Source organism: Bison bison, unplaced genomic scaffold (assembly GCF_000754665.1).
Source record: "Bison bison bison isolate TAMUID 2011002044 unplaced genomic scaffold, Bison_UMD1.0 scf7180017864516, whole genome shotgun sequence".
NCBI classification, from domain to species: Eukaryota; Metazoa; Chordata; class Mammalia; order Artiodactyla; family Bovidae; genus Bison; species Bison bison.
Window position 1 is genome coordinate 8,297,553 of NW_011495069.1, and position 9,816 is coordinate 8,307,368.

The window sequence follows — 9,816 nt, forward strand, 5'->3', positions numbered from 1 at the left end:
CAGCGGTGGCGGCCTGTTCGGACCGGGAGGCCCCCAGCCCCCCTCCAAGCCCCCGCCAAGCCTGCCTCTCCTTTCTGGCCTCAGGGCGCTCTTGGAAGCTCTAGCTCAGCCTGCCAGCTGAGCTGCAGACTAGAAATGCAGACGGCCAACACCCTGGGAGCAGCCCTCACCCACGGTGTGTCAGAGCTGTTGGAGAAAGCCCCAGCCTCCTGTCCAAGAGAAGACAGTTCCAAAGGGCACTGTCTGCAGGGCAGACCGGCAGACACCTCCTCCTTTGTGCTCTGCGTCCTTTCTGGTCTCTCTGCCCACTCCCTCCCTTCACTTCCAGCGATCACCTCCCAAATAAACTATCTGCACTTAAGTCTCTGTTTCAGGCTCTGATTTGGGGGAAAACCAGAGCAGGACTTCCAGGAAAGCAGACCCACCCACAGGAAGAAAGAGTCAGTTTTAAATCTCTGCCAAGCCTGGGGTTTTCCCTCTGGCTCAGCTGTTAAAGAATTCACTTGCTGGCAACCCACTCCACTATTCTTGCCTGGAAAATCTCATGGACAGATGAGCCTGGTGGGCTAGTCTATGGCATCGCAGAGTTGTACACAACCTAGCAACTGAGCAACAACAACACACAATCAGGCAGATTGTGATTTGGGGAAATAGTTCTTGATGGAAATGTGACAGAAAATGAAGAGTGAAGTGACCTGGCAATATGGAATACAGAGTTTTGTAAGAAATTAACGTTTGTGTATAGAATAATAATTGCAAATATTCAAACAATAAAGTCCATGGCTAAAAAAAAAAAAAAAAAGAATTCACTTGCCAACGCAGGAGACTCCAGTTCAAACCCTGAGTCAGGAAGATCCCCAGGAGAAGAAAATGTCAACTCAACTCCAGAATTCTTGCCTGGGAAATCCCATGAACAGAGGAGCCTGGCGGACCCCAGTCTGTGTGGTCCCTAAAAAGTCAGATGCAACCCAATGACTATATAACAACAACAATAACAACAAAAAACCTGAAAGTGAAAGTGTTAGTTGCTCAGTCTTGTCAGCTCTTCGCGACCTCATGGACTGTAGCCCGCCAGGCTCCCCTGTCCATGGAATTCTCCAGACAAAAATATTAGAGTGGGTAGCCTTTCCCTTCTCCAGGGGATCTGCCCAACCCAGGGATTGAATCCAAGTCTCTTACATCTCCTGCCTTGCAGGCAGATTCTTTACCATCTGAGCCACCAGGGAAGCCCAACAAAACTGGAAAGCAAGAAAACTAGCTCAAATCAGAGGGTTAAGTCAGACACTTCCTGACCCTATAACTTGCTGCGGGAAGGGGTGCAGCCTCATACGGCAGGCATAAAGGAGCCAGTCCTGGTGCCACCCTGGCTCCTTTCCTACTCCAGACTCAAGCTGCCAACACATCCCCATCTCTTTGCCTTTGCACCGGATGTTCCTTCTGTCTGAAGCTCACTTTGCCCCAGACAGGACCTATTACTTAATTTCTGGGGCCCTGTACAAACAAAAATGCAGGGCTTTGTTCAAAACTTAAAAATTTCAAGACAGCAATAGCAGAGTATTAAATCAAGCATGGGACCCTTCAGAACACAGAGCCCCATGTGACTACGTGGGTTCCATGGCCATGAATCTGGGCCTGGCTCCAAAAAGCTGAATGTCTGGCTGCCCCTTCCTTCACATCTCTACTTAAATGTCACCTTAGCAGCAGAGGCTTTCCCTGACCACTTATATCAACTGGCACCCAATCCTCAACGGCACCCCTATCCCACCCAGTACCTCTGATAATCCATCCCAGTCTCATTTTCCTTCTGGACACTCAGCATGCCTGCGGAAAATGCTATGTGGCATTTCAGGGAGCTCCAAGAAACTCCGGTCCTTTATGTCTCAGCACAGAAAGAATTCCACGAAAGGCAAAGCGGTAGATCAGTGGTTTATTAGAACAGGATGCTTATGAGGCTTACAAGTGGGCAAGTGCTGCACATGGAGCATTTGGTGGGCTACTGTTTTACAATCAAAGGACAAGTGGGGAGGGGAAAGACCACCTTCTTCCTCATTCTTGAATAGAGATCACCCTTCCATCATCAGCACCTTCTCCAGGTTGGGCAGGGGAATTTTCTTGGCCCTACAGGGTCAAGCCAGGGCTGTCATGGCACAATGGAAAAGTAGTTCCAGGTCTCAGTACAGCGAGAGTCTTTGCTTTGAAATGTCACCTTTCCATAGTTATTGTGTGTGTGTGTGTGTGTGTGTACAGAGCATGTCCGAGGGGTCATTAACTCAGCTGAGCTCACTGGGCAGGATGTGGGTCTCATGCCGCCATCTTTATTGTCTGGGGGCATGTCTCGTGCTTCCGCTGCATGTGCTTTATGCCAAGTAACCTGCTTGGTTTTGTGGTTAAGTAATCATTAACTTCTGCAATTGATTTCCTATTTTATTGTTGTCTTTTCCATTAGACTGTAAGCTCCAGGGACTTTGAATTTGAGTAAGCTCTGGGAGTTTGTGATGGACAGGAAAGCCTGGGGTGCTGCAGTCCATGGGGTCACAAAAAGTCAGACACGACTGAGCGACTGAACTGAACTGAATCATTAACTTTCTTTCTTGAGTAATCATTAACTTACAGGGGTCTCCCACACCTTCTTCTTCTTTTTTTTCACTTACAATTCTCTAGTGGGATTAACTATTTCATTACCTACTTTGTCCCTTTACTCTGTCCCTGTCATTGCCATACTGATGACCCCAGAGTCACCCGTCCTTCCTGGTCCCTGCTATTTCCAAACTGGAAGAGTTCCTAACACATAGTAGGTGCTCAACAGAGGTTAATGGAGTGGAGGGAGGGAGGAAAAGAGGGAGGAAGGGGAAAGGAAAAATGTCTTCATTGTGGAGCAAGCCTGGGCTGGGAGAGAGGCCTGAAGTTGTGACTCAACTCTTTCAAATTACTGAAACTATTTCATGACTTACATGATCGGAAACTTTTAAAATCTGAGCACGTCCAGTGAAGTCATGGAATCTGCTCTTGGCTTCAACCAAGGGACAAGACGACCCAGCTGCAGAAAGTATCTTCACAGGCAGTGGGGGCAAAAGACAAAGATGTTTTCTTCAGTACAACATTTGCCTGTGTGCAAGGATTTTTGTAAGTTGAAGTTCCTAGAAGCAGAATTATCAGATCAAAGGGGATTTTGATAGTTATCACTAAAGTACACTTTTTCGCATTGGACTAATTTACACTTCCACCAACTGAGTCTGAGTCAAATCTTTTGATGTTTGCCAAAGTGCTACGTGCAAATGGAATCTCAGTTTTCTTTTGCTTCACATTTCTCCTTTTATGAGTGAGGCTGAATATCCATTAAAACACACTGTGATACTGTGATTTATTAAAAGAAATACATTTGATCTTTGGCCCTGTTTCTGACATAGAGCTTCTGAAACCCTTGTCCTGTCCTAAGTGATGCGGGCACAAGAGCATCTCTTGTTCTAATATTTGTCTTTGACCCTGTTCCTGACACAGGGTTTCTAAAACCCTGTAGCAAGTTAATCAGACCCAAGGAAGGGGTTATTGGAACCTCTGACCCATAGCTGGTTGGTCAGAAGCACAGGTGCTAACCTAAGCTTGTGACTGGCATCTGAAATGGGAGAGAGGGCTTGTCTCATGGGACTGAGTTCTTAACCTGTGGGATCTGATGCTGTTTCTGGGTAGAGAGTATCAGAACTGAGTTGAATTCTCAGAAGCCTTGCTGTGCCTGAGAATCGTCCAGTGTTGTGTGGGAGTTCGCCCCTCCCCCAACTCACATACACATTGGGTTGGGTCCAGGAATCCAGAAGACACTTTTAATTTTTTTTATTTATTTATTTTTGGCTGTGCTGGGTCTTCATTGCTGTGCGAGGGCTTTCTCTTGTTGCAGCCAGTGGGGGCTGCTCTCTAGTTGCAGTGCATGGACTTCTCATCGTGGTGGCTTCTCTTGTTTCAGGGCACAGGCTCCAGGCACGTGGGCTTCAGTAGTAGCACGCTGGCTCTATAGTTCCGGCACACAGCCTCAGTCGCCCCAAGGCATGGAAGATCTTCCTGGACCAGGGATCAAACGTGTGTCCCCTGTATAAGCAAATGGATTCCTAACCACTGGACCATCGGAGAAGTCCCAAAAGACACTTTTGAAAGAGAAACAATTCACCCCAAATCCCCTCCTTTAACACTCTGACTTTAACTTCCTGAAGTTTACAGCCGATTTCCTGACATCTTTTTCATAGTTTTAGACAAGACAGAATTCAATGTTCTACTTTTTAGTTTCATTTATCTTTTTCAACAAATATCTATCCTAGTTATAAATATTTACACTAGTCAGGATGAGTTAGGTTTGCTGCAGTAACAACAACACTACCTTAGCAGTTTAAAGCAGGTTGTATTTCTTGCTCATCCTACATGTCCATTGTCAGTGTCTCTATTCCTTGTCATCCTCACTCCAGGGCCAGGCTGATGGAGCAGCTTTGAGGTGCATCCAGCCACCTCTGCAGAGGTTAAAGTATGGAAGTTTGCACACTGGCTATTAAAGTTTCTGCTCAGGAGTGACATATAGCACATTCTTTCATGTTTCATTGGTTAAAGCAAGTCACATGGCCACAACTAACTCCAAGGGGTAAGGAAGTGCAGTAGGAGAAGAAACAGATATTTGGTGGTCAGCATGAGTTGCTACCACATGCAGCGTCTAGTCTGTGTCGGGCCATCCGCTCAGTCTCGGGAAAAGGGAGATGAATTCCGTGTTGTTCCTATACTCAACATTCTCCATGGTCAGAGTGATATTTCTGGGGGAAACACACAACAACCACTTTTAATAATCCCAGAATATCTCACTGGTAGAACAGTCCATAATGGGCTTAATCATTTATCAAAAGCCTACTCAGGATAATTGTATTTTCCTTTCTTTCTCCTTTGCTTTCAGCATTAAAATAACAACCTAAGTATCGATGGATGAATGGATAAAGAAAATGTGGCATATATCTATATACAGACACACATACACACACAGCGTGGAATGCTATTTAGCCATAAAAAGGAATGAAATCTTGCCATTTGCAACAATATAAACGGACCTTAAGGCGTTATGCTCAGTAAAATAAGTCAGACAGAGAAAGACAAATACTGTATGATCTCACTTATGTGAACAACAGCAAACAACAACAACCAAAAAAAAAAAAAACAAGCTCATAGACACAGAGAAAAGAGTGGTGGTTGTCAGAAATAGGCATAGGGAATGGATGAAATGGGTGAATCAGGTCAAAAGGTACAACATCTGGGTACAAAATAAATTACTCATAGGGATATAATATATCCTGGCTGCAGTCCATGGGGTCACAAAGAGTCAGCCACAACTGAGCAACTGAACTTGACTGAAGTGATATAATATAGAGTATGGTGACTATAGTTAGTAATAATGTATTGCCTATTTGAAAGTTGCCAAAAGAAAAAATCTTTAAAGTTCTCATCATAAGAAAAAAAAAATGTATGCTATGTATTGTGACAGATGTTAACTAGACTTGTGATGATCAGTTTACAATATATGCAAATGTTGAACCATTATGTTGTATGCCTAAAACTAATATAATGTTAGATGTCAATAATATCTCAATAAAAAATAAATAAAGTAACATTGCACATAATCACATCAAAAATAAGTAAACACTGAGGAATAAAAATAGTTCAAGCTTGAAAATATGTGGGTTATTTTCAAATATCTTTTGATATTCATATCTAACATAATTCCATAGTGATAAGAGAACAGACTCTGTATGATTTCAATACTTTTAGACCATGAAATTTTTGCACCTTATTTTATGTCCCTGGAATGTTCCAGTGTCTCCTAGTTTATAATCTATGGGAACTTTGTATCCTACTGTTATGTGAAAATTGTATAAATCTTAATTATGTTGAATAGGTTCATAGTGCTTTTCAGGTCTACTATATCCTTCTACTTCTCTGTATACTCATTGTATTAATGAATGTTAAGAGTTTTTGAGAATCTGATGTTGAAACTCCAACTAAAAATCTTAATTTATCTACTTAAAAAATAATTGCAGTATATAGTGGAACTATAGGTAATCTTGTTCTGTAAAAATAAAATAAAAAGATCTGTTCAGACTCTCCAAAAAAGAAAAAAGAATATTTTAAAGGAGAGTCTAAATAAAACCATATTTTCTGTTCTCAACAATAAATAGAAATTATCATGAAAAAAATAGTGCAAGACTTGTACAATGAAATCTATAAAATGTTGCTGAAAGAGATTTTAAAAGATATGAATATATGGAAAGACAATCTATGTTCATGGATTGGAAAACTAAGTATTGTTAAGACAGTAGTTCTCCCCAAATTGATCTATATATTCACTTCAATCTCTGTGAAACTCCCAGAAAACTTTTTTTTTTTTCTTTTTCAGAAATTGGCAAGCTGGATCCAAGTTGGATCCTCATCCAACCTCCAAAGCTGTTCCTAAAATATGAAAATACATTGAATGCAAAATAAGTGAAACAATTCTGAAAAAGAAGAATGAAGTAGAGGATTTATACTTCATGATTTCAAAATATAGTATCAAACCACATAGCCAAAACACCGTGGTGCTGGCATAACAACAGATATACAGATCAATAGAATAGCATTTAGAGTTCCGAAATAAACTCTTACATTTATGATAACTAACTACAAAGAAGATAAGTCAAGACTGGGAGAAAAATATTCCTAAATATCATGTATCTGCTCAAGAACTTGTATCTAGGATATATAAAGGACTCTTAAAACTAATAAAGCAATAGATAATTCAATTTTTAAATGGGCAAAGTGTTTGAATAGATATTTCACCAAAGAGGATTTACCAATGGCCAGTAAGCACTTGAGAAAACGCTCAGGATCTTTAGTCATTGTAGGAATGCAAATCCAAACCACAGTGAGTTATCACTTCACACCCACTAGAACGGCTATAATTTAAAAGAAAGAAAACAAGTGTCAAGGATGAGAAGTAATTGGAACACTGTTCATACACTACTGATGGGAATGTAGAAACGATCCAACCACTTTGGTAAACAATGTGGCAGTTCCTCAAAGAATTTCACGTGGAGCCATCTACATATGACCTAGCAATTCCATTCCTAGGAGTCTGCCTGAAAGAACCGAAAACACACGTCCGCACAAGGACTTGGTGCTCAGGACACGTTTAATTTTCCTACTTGGAACTAAGAGACCTCAGGTATCTTTTACAAACTAGCAAAGTCTGGCAGGGCCCTTCAGAAACAGGAGCATTTCACAGCTAGAGAAACAGGCTATGTCCAAAAGAACTGAAAACACATGTCCACACAAAGACTTATGTGGAAATGGGAATTTCCAAAGACAAATGGGAATTACCTGGTGGCCCAGTGCTCAAGACTCAGCGCTTTCACTGCTGAGGGTAAAGGTTCAATCCCTGGTCAGTGAAGTAAGATCCTGCAAGCCCTACAGCCTGGCCAAGAGAAGGAAAGAAAAGAGAAGAGAGAGAGAGGGAAAAAAAAAAAAAAAAGACTTATAGATAAATGTTCAAAGAAGCATTTTCCCAAAGTGGAAACAACCCAAACATCTATTGATGATGAGATAAGTAAAACGTGGTATATCCATACAATAGAATATCATTTGGCCATAAAAAAGAATGAAGGCCTGATACACAGTACAACATGGATGAAGCTCAGAAATGCTGCGCTCAGTCAAAGAAGCCAGATGCCAAAAACACACACTGCATGGTTCCATTTGCATGACGTGTCCAGATAAGGCAAATCTCTAAGACAGAAAGCAGATTAGTGGTTTCCAGGGCTGAGGGTGGGAACTGGCATGAGAGATCTCTTTAGGATGATTGAATATCCTAAAATTAGATTGTGATGGTGGTTGTACAACTCTGTAAACTCGCTAAGCCATTGAATTATATGCTTAAAAGAGGTACATTTTATGGGATGTAAGTTATGTCTCAATAAACCTGTTAAAAATAATGTCTCAATTAACCTCTAAACAACAAATTAATTTTTTCTTTAATTTTCTCAGTGTGAGAGATCATTTTTCAGCTTGCTACCTGACCTCCTGAGGTTGTTTCAGACTTTGTGCTCAGGACATATTTAATTTTCCTGTTTGGAAATAAGACAACTCAGGTCTTTTACACAAACTGGCAAAGTCTTGCAGGGCCCTTAAAATCAGGGGCATTTCACAGCTAGAGAAACTGAGGTTCAGAGAAATAAAGGCTCTTCCCACGGCAGCATAGAAACTTGGCAACAACTCCATCAATGACCAGCAGAAGACTGATTTCATAATACAAACACCAGTCACTGAACAACCGATCTGGCTTCAGCCTGGCACAGGCAGCCCCATCGTGTGTTCTTGCCAGCGCCCCTTTAATCTTTCTGAAGATCTTGCCCCAACCTGAGATGCTTCTCTAGCCTTTTCCTCTCGGGTGTACAAGAACAGTCTCAACTTATGGGTCCCCCAAAGTCCAGTCCTGTTGTCCATTAACGTTATCATGTTCTTTTGGGCCCAAAGCATCCCCTCTCTGATAAGTCAGAGGAGGAGATAGAAGTAGAAGAGGTATTCTTTGTCTAGTGTGGTTGTGATTGGGCTTTAGTGCTTCCGGGCAGCTGGTACCCAAATGCAGATTCTGTCCTTACAGGGTGGTTTTGTGGGTTCCCAAGAGACAGCCCTACCAAAGCTTCATGCTGCATCCCAGGCAGGGTGGTGGCCCTGTCCGGTGGATCCCTTCGAACCCCGCTGCTTCTGTTTCTGCACCCCCTGCACCTCTCCACTGTGGGTGCCTCGCCCTGGGAGGAAGCGCCCCTGGGCAGGGTCACAGCCACCTTCCTTTCCACTTTCCACCCACAGAAACCATTGTGCTTCCCTACCATCTGGGCAAGAGCAGCCTAGCCCCAGAGGAACTGGGATGCGGAGCTGCTGGGCCCTCATATATCAGGCAGGATCTTTGAGCTTTACAGAAACGACACGGTAAGCATTTCACACCCCCAGCTCAGCCTCATAGCTAAGTAAACTAAGACGGAGAAAGAGCGAACAGATCCAGAATTAGAACCCAAGTTTGCCTGACACCAAAATCACTTTCTTTCTTCCACACCAAAGTTCCTATTGGCCAGACTGAGGTCACTGCCATCATTAACAATAAATATTTAATGAGTACTTGGTGGTGAGACAAGTCAGACCACACGGTTTAGTCAGACTGGAAGCCCAGAGCAGGGCAAAGAACAGGAGCAGAAGCGGGAGAGGTTTGCTCAGCTGAAATCTGGCCTGAGGCCCAGGTCCCTGTGCCCAGAGTAGATCTGGATCGAAAAAATAAATACCACCGTGTAATCTGCAACCTAGGGACCCAGGGACAGGAGGAGGAGGTGATATTAATCAAGGCCAAAACAGTGGTTTCCAAACTTTGCTGCAGGGACTAAAAAAAAAATTCTGATGACTGGACCCCACCCCCAGACATTCTAATTGAATTGATATGAGAAGCAATTAGGGCAACAGGATGTTCAAATGGGTTGTAAAGTTGGTGGCAGGGACAGGATATGTGGGGTGGAGGGGCAGGGGCAACTGGAGGTCTCTCCGGAGGAAGTGGCAATATTATGGCCTCAAGGCCTGGGGTTCTAGGGTAGGGAGTTCAGGGCCCAGGGCACTGGGCTGACCCAAAGTGGACCTTGGGAAAGATTAGCTGGAGGACTCTGGGAGGGAGGAGAGGGACAAAAGAGAAAAGAAGCAAAAATGCAGTCAGAGAACTGAGTTTGAGTCCATGAACTTTCTGTGTGACCTCAGACAAATTGTTTCCCCTCTCTGGGCCTC